Raw genomic sequence first — 7,375 nt, forward strand, 5'->3', positions numbered from 1 at the left:
GGAAGATAATCACAACAAAAACATGTTAAATACTTTTTTTTTAAACATGATGATTCAGAGGTAGACTTGAAAAGAAGTCATTATTTAGGAGATAAAAGAAAGGAAACAAATACAGCCTCCGAAGGGAACTCTTCTAATTATTAACAAAAAAGTAAAGTTATATCAAGGGCATAAGATAAAGTATTACTTGAAAACCGGAATGACCAAAAAGTTAGGTGAAAAACCTCCAGCTGAAATAGGAAAGGGAAATGGATTTAAGAATAATCTGAATTGCAACAATGATTCATAAATTCTAGATGCTTCTGTTATCTGAAATCTTGAATCACATTGTTTCCGTTTTTAGTCTCTGGCTTCACTGAAATATCAAAGGCGCCTTCTCACAGCACTGAATGATACTTGCCATTTTGTTAGGCTTCACAATTTCAATCCAGTAGCCGTGCACATCCTGATTAAATGCCAGGCATTTCATTTCACCATCACCAAGTTTCTCCACAAATATGACCCCCAGTTCTTCAGATCTTTTATAAGCACCGTCTACAGCAGAAACAGCAATTCCAATATGACCAAATCCTCGAGGACCTTAACTGCTGTTGTAGTAACTCTGAGTCTCATCATCTTCAGTGCCCTGTTGTGTGGCAGCTTAAATGTAGCTTTTCTGGAGAATACCCATGCTACTTTTTTTTTGAAACAGTCTCACTCTGCTGCCCAAGCTAGAATGCCCTGCGGTCAGCCTAGCTCACACAGCAACCTCACACTCCTGGGCTCAAGCCATCCTCTTGCCTCAGCCTCCTGAGTGGCTGGAGCTACAGGTGCCAGCCACCATGCTCTAGCTAGTTTTTCTATTTTTAGTAGAGTTGGGATATCGCGCTTGCTCAGGCTGGTCTTGAACTCCCGAGCTCGGGTGAGCCTCTCATCTCAGCCTCCCAGAGCACTAGGATTACAGGGATGAGCCACTGGGCCCTTTTTCTTCATCTTTATCTTTGAGGGTGTTGTTTTTATCCTCCTAAGCCAGGAAATAGAGCCAAAATTTCATAGCAGGAAAATCTAATTTTTGGAGTAGAACTCTAGTTTGAAAATCTCCTGACGTCTTAGAATCCGTAATTCGTAGCATGCTTTGTTGTGGAAAATCCTTGGTGCTGGGGTCCGTGTCAGAGCAGCAGTTGAGGGCAGCCGAGATGGTGAGACTGCTGGACTCGGGCTGCGGGTCTGCCATTGCAGCCCTGCTGTCTGGTGGATGATGGGACCCAGGACAGACTCAACAGCCACACCTGTAATGAAACTTTCAAAAGAAAGAAAGAAAGAAATTTTCAATCCGTCTGTAGCTCTTGGAGGCATTGAAATTTTCTGCCTCTTTTTCAGTGAGCTAATGTTCATCGGGTCATCAGACTCTTTTGTGGCTGAGGTCATGGCGCCCTAGTCTGCCCCGGTGGCCCTGAGCGCTGATGGTGCTGGTTAATCAAGAGCACAGTGAACGTGGTTGGGGATATCACTGGGAAGCTAGGCTGTGTCTAGACTTTGGCCTAACTCTAAGATAACATGTCTGAATGTGGCAGAGTATCATGAAAACCAGCTGAAGTCTCTGCTGGAGCCCAAGAAGGAGCTTCCAAAGATCTCTGCCACCTGTTACATCCGAGAAACGTGGTTCCTGCCAGCCAGCCCCTTCGCAGGCTGCCTGGTCATCCTCTATATCCTTTCCTGTGTGAGATTCTCTGGTGGAGATAATTTTCCTGGACTAACCAGGTAGCTTAGATTATGCACGCTGGGCCTGCGATAACTTTTGAGGGATAAATGATCCCATAATAATAAGGATTAGGACCAATAATTATAATGCAAGGAAAGGTAGATATTGACCACTTTTCAGCTTATTTCTTTGGATAATTAATCATTTGAGCCGGTCTGTTTATAGTTACCCCTCTAGTCCATTTTCCACCTCAGATGGTTTAGTAATGTTTTATTTAATTTATTTACAAGGATCTTCCTTAATAAGTCAAGTCTGATCTCATCTGGAGACAGAACCAATAAGAAAAACTTGAAGGCTGGCGGTACCTATGGCTCAAAGGAGTAGAGTGCTGACCCCATATGCCGGAGGTGGTGGGTTCAAGCCCAGCCCTGGCCAAAAAAAAAAAAGAAGAAAAAGAAAAACTTGAAGACCTTCTCAACAACTTGTTTGAGGGTGCTATTTATCTTGTTTAGGGGGTTCATTTTGCTACTACCGTGTAGACATCGGAAGACTTTTTCTTTAGCTCCACATACGTTCCCAGGAGTGTACAGGTGGAATGGGTTGCCCCAAACAAAAGGAACAGAGTTGAAGAATCTTTCTCTATCACCTGAGTCTGACTCTGGACTTAATGCCCTATAGTTTAAGTTTCTGTAGCTCAATGTATTCCAATTCCCAGCACCTTAAATATTTCTTCCCCTTCATTATTTAGAGATTCCAGAAACATGGAAATAGTAAGAGAGAAACTGGCTATCCCCATTTTGAAAAGCCAAAGTGTGAAGGGGTTTTATTTATTACCTTGATAGTGGATGTGTGTATTTGAAGAACATGTGTTAAAAGTGACATTAATCTTCATCTGTTAATCTAAACAGATCTTAATCTATTTCTTGCAGTCACAGCCTCTGAATTACAGATAAAGCAGTGTAAAGTTCAGATACAGTTTTGTCATTAGGCTTCTACCCCACACCAAAAAGCAAAAATAGATTAAAAAACCCCAAGCCCCAAAGCTTCAAGTGAGAGAGCTATTCCCATTCATCTGAAGAAATATTGTAATGATCAGCCTTTCAACAACGTGGTATTAATTATCCCAGCAAAAATAACAATACCCTTAATCTGTTTTTATGGTTCTTTGTCTCTGATGGAACCAATTTACAAATAAAGCCTAATATTTTACTTTGTAGTTCTCAGCCCCACCAACCTCCTACGGAGATTTTGCAAGTTTGGTAAAATACGCTGCAAGACTTGGAGTTAGAGTTCTCACACTAGTAGCTACAAACTCATGTTTTCTTGATCAAGAAGTAATCCTCTTTTGACTTCAGAGTACAAAAAGGTGGAATAAATAAGGAGAAAATCATTCTCTTTTGAAACTGATACAACTTCTGTCATCCAGGAGCTGTGAGGCTCAGGACAGAAGCTGGGGGTGCAGGGCTCCCTTCATCCACCTGTTGGCCCAACAGAGCCTGCGCTGTCTGAACTATTTGCAGTTACTATTCTCTAATTTGCCTAATACAAACATTCTCTGTAATCTGCTCTAGTAACAGAGGAAGGGCCTGCGGTTTTTGAGTAGGTTATATTTTTGCTGGGAATTGTTGGAAAGGTTGTCTCATTCTATGGTTTTGCTTTTGTAGAATAGTGTAAGTGTGTAGAGTGATATGGAGGGTGATCAAGGTGGACTGGGCCTTGAGTGCCAGATGAAGTACTTTGGAATTAGCTTAGTAGAAAATGGAGAGCCAGGGGAAGTTTTTGAGAAATGGAGTCACAGAATTGAGCCTTGATTTAGGAAGAGTCATTTTGGAGGCAGGCTTTTAGCAATAGAGTGTAGGAGTAACTCTGCTGGCTGCAGGTGACCAAACCATTGAGTCCTACAAATGTTAGACTAAATTGGTAAGGAATATGATGCCTGGGCCTTACTCCAGACCAATATCATTACATTCCCACAGTGGGGGACGGGGTACAGGAAGGAGTGGAAAGTGAAGATTTGAGTATCTTTAAAATACTCTAGGTGATTCTCATGTTCGAGAAGTACAGGGAAATGAATGAATGGCTTTAATTTATTAGGAGGGAGATAATAATATTTTCCAGTTTCCTCCTAAAAAGTCTTTAACATTGATAATAGAATAAATGTTGAAAAGGTGCCTTGATAAAATTAACTTATAAAACTGAGAAGAAGCTAAACATTGAAGAAGAGGCTAAAGAAAAATGAAATGAGCCAGGAAACTTGCATTTATAAGATGTCAAATCTGATGGTGACGCGATAATACTTTTCAATAACAATGAGAGAGGCTGGTAGTAGAAAAGATAGCGTTTTGCTTTAACGTAGGAAGAAAGCGGTCAAAAGATTATTTTCCATGTGCCTGAGCAAGGCAAGGAGACAACAGTGATTAGTGGGAAGTACTCTTGATGTGGGAAAGGAAGTTGGCTACTTTGGGAAATAAGGATGTTGTAGAAATTAGTATTTTTAAAGTCTTTAGAGGATTCCCATAAAGGACTGATGTATTTTCCAAAGTTCTTTGTTGTGATGAGATATGGGGAGTTATTTTCTAAGTGCCAATTTGTGAACATAAGCGTATGCATACCCAGGGAGATGTGAAAGGCAAGGAACTGATTGCTGTGAAGCCACTTGTTTGATGCGAGGTCCTTAATGGTTTGCTGTTGTTTTCATCTTACCCCTTATGTCTAGAGGTATAATTACACTTCACCGCTGTGAGATGCTCAGATGTTTTCCTTTTGGCTGACAGAGTAATAGCTCTTGATTTCTGGTTGTAATTTCCGTAATTAAAGTCCATCCGTGATCTCCGCAGAGCTTACTGCCTCTGTAATATGAACAAAGAACAAAGGCGCAACTCTAATTTCTTTCTGTTAGCGCCATCAGGTATAGTCTGTGTGTTTTGTGTTGAAACGTCAGAGTGAAACCGCTTCTCAATCTCAGTGCCTTTTAGAGCTGCTGTGTGAATTCTCTCCCCAAGCTTTCGGACTACTTGACCACAGTGCGGTATTACTGCTGAATTTCTGGCTTTTCTTGTCCTCTTTCTGCTGTTTTCCAACCTGGCTTCCTAACCCTTCTCTTTAGGAGAAAACCTCCTGAAGTTTTCCTATGACCATCTTTTACACCTGTTTTTTCACTCTGTCTCAAGTTAGAGCTCCCTTCATTCTCTGGCAACGATGGTCAATGTCACTGTTTTTGAAATTCCGTCCCCTAAGATCCTCCCTTAAAATCACTGATGAATCTCTATATAATTACTCCTTTTCCTCCAACTCTCATTTCTTAGTTTCTCATTCTCTTTTTACATAAATTTTATTCTTTACAGTAAGTTTATCAATGTCTCATGGCCTCTACGATTACCTTTTCGTAAATAAAGTTCAATGGTATCACTCCAGTTAAGATCCTGAGTCCTGAGGATGTTGTACTTTGTCTTTGCTTCAAAGTCAACATTTGTGACATTGGATTTATCATTTTCTTTTAGAAGACACACAAGCTCTGTTTCTTCCAACTCCATTTCTAGAAGTGGCTTTCCCTGGTCTCCCTGCATTGGAAAGGCTGATGTTATCTTGGTTTCCTCATCTTTCATCTCCACGCCCTAAGGTCTCCCCTATCTAAGTGTCTGTAGATATTCCCAGGCCTCCAATGCCTATTCTATGAATCAGTCTCCGTGTCTTCAGGGGAGATGTAACAATGGGAGACCAAGCAGAGTGATATCTTCCAACAAACATACCCAGATTGAGCTTCCTAAAATAGTGTTTCTATTTTTTAATTTCATTTTACTAAGGACCTCACCTCCTTGATGCTCAAACATCCTAACTTCTAACTTGGCTTTCTAGAAACTTTATAGCTAGGCCCTTCATATCTGCCTGAACTTATTTACTATCCCCTAAAGCATCCCTTCGTAGGGTTGGTTCTGTTCTCAGGGATGCATCAAACATCTTGCTGGCCTGCCTTTCTGCCTCTGCTTATGCTTTTATTTATGTTGGGCTAAGTTTCCCCTCTTTTTTTTTTTGAGAGTCTTACTATGTCGGTAGAGTGCTGTGTGACGTCACAGCTCACAGCAACCTCCAACTCTTCGGCTTAAATGATTCTCTTGCTTCAGCCTCCCAAGTAGCTGGGACTACAGGTGTCTGCCACAATGCCCGGCTATTTTTGTTGTTGTTGTTGTAGTTGTCATTGTTGTTTGGCAGGCCTGGGTTAGGTATGAACCCGCCAGCCCCAGTGTATGTGGCTGATGCCATAACTGCTGAGCTACAGGTGCCGAGCCCCCTCTTCTTAAATATCTATATTTAAGATCCAGTTCAATTGTTAAGATAATTTCTTAAGGTAATTTAAATTATAGGAACCTTGGTTGGAAAGCCCTCAGTGGTGCTTTGGTGATACCACTCTGGACTTACACTGAGAAGGCATAACTCTGCCAGTGTCTTGGTTCAGAGAAAACAGCATGATTGCTAGGTTGGAAAAGGCAAAAAGAAAGAAAAGAAAAGAAAATCTGTAGATTTAAAAAGTATTCTCATAAAGTTGACTTTAAAAGTGAAATTTTATGAGCATTCTTCATACTGTGAAAATATATTTTAATAGGTATTATATTTTATAACATGGCATGGAATCAATTAGCTAAAATCCTACCTAGAAATATGTAAGTTTATTAAGTTGTGGGGCTAATTTTCCCATATAAGGCATAACAAAAGGATGAATGAAAGGGAGTCGACGTTTTTATTGTTTTTGGTAGATTAAAATAGTGTGCTTGGCAAAGATTGAGGGTGAGAAAATTTTCTTACTGTTTAATCATACAAATTCTGAGAATGTGTTCAGAACTGATTGTACAAAACTGATACTAAGAAGAAGTTTCTTAACATTTACTGTGGTGAATAGTTACGATAGTCTCTTAATCTCCAGGTGATGCAGGGATGTCATTTAAAAAGTAATTGCCTTTGAAATCCATCTATTGCTTTGATCTCTTTCAGTTTTATAGTCTCCTTTATGTAAGAAGATAAACAGTTGGATATTGAATTAGTTGTAAAAAGAGGTAGAAAAATGGACAGCTTTTGTTTTCACCTTCAATCTTTGCTGCGCCCTGACTGTGCTGACTCAGAATTAGCTCCTGAATCCATCCCTGCTGTGTGTGCCTCTTACCGCTCCTCAGTCTGGGCCTGTGCGCTCTGTCTGGAGACCTCTGAACTGGTCCCTGCATTTATTCTCTCTCTTCTCCAGTCTTCACTGCTTAGTTTTCCTGATGAATGGATGACTTTGACTTTCTCCTTCTGTTTCTCAAAACCAGTACCTCACCCCAACCAGGAGCTCACCTATTGAGAACCAGGCAGAACTCATGGCTTTCCTTGGTGAGGACCTTCCAGTCTTTTGAAATATTATAAACAAATGACCCAGTGGATCTGCTTGATGTTAGCTGCATATGGCCCTTATTTTTCCATCTCTGTGTCTTGTTCACTGTGTTTTTATATGAGGACCTGCAGGCAGGAACTGTGCTTTTTCCTCCACATTTGTCTTTCTCATAATTAATTCCTAATGCAGTGTCAGTCCTGTAGTGAACCCGAGGAAGGAAGGAATGAACACATGCTTTCATGTGCAGCAGGTAAACATTAGTACCTATCCTTCTCGATCTCCTCTATTTCAAAGTGCATAGTAATTTCTTTTTTTCTTTTTTTTTTTTTTTT

The 7,375-nt window shown here is 40.5% G+C and overlaps 1 protein-coding gene and 1 pseudogene across 1 annotated transcript in view; one reads left to right on the top strand and one right to left on the bottom strand.

Annotated features, from left to right (window-relative positions):
* PREX2 (phosphatidylinositol-3,4,5-trisphosphate dependent Rac exchange factor 2) overlaps window positions 1-7,375 on the top strand; it is a 192,046-nt gene that overhangs the window by 18,413 nt on the left and 166,258 nt on the right. The gene's annotated exons all lie outside the window — the stretch shown is intronic.
* LOC111727581 lies at window positions 101-1,431 on the bottom strand (annotated as a pseudogene).

The sequence above is a fragment of the Otolemur garnettii genome, unplaced genomic scaffold (genome assembly GCF_000181295.1).
Source record: "Otolemur garnettii isolate 467f Iridium unplaced genomic scaffold, OtoGar3 scaffold00113, whole genome shotgun sequence".
Classification (NCBI taxonomy): Eukaryota; Metazoa; Chordata; class Mammalia; order Primates; family Galagidae; genus Otolemur; species Otolemur garnettii.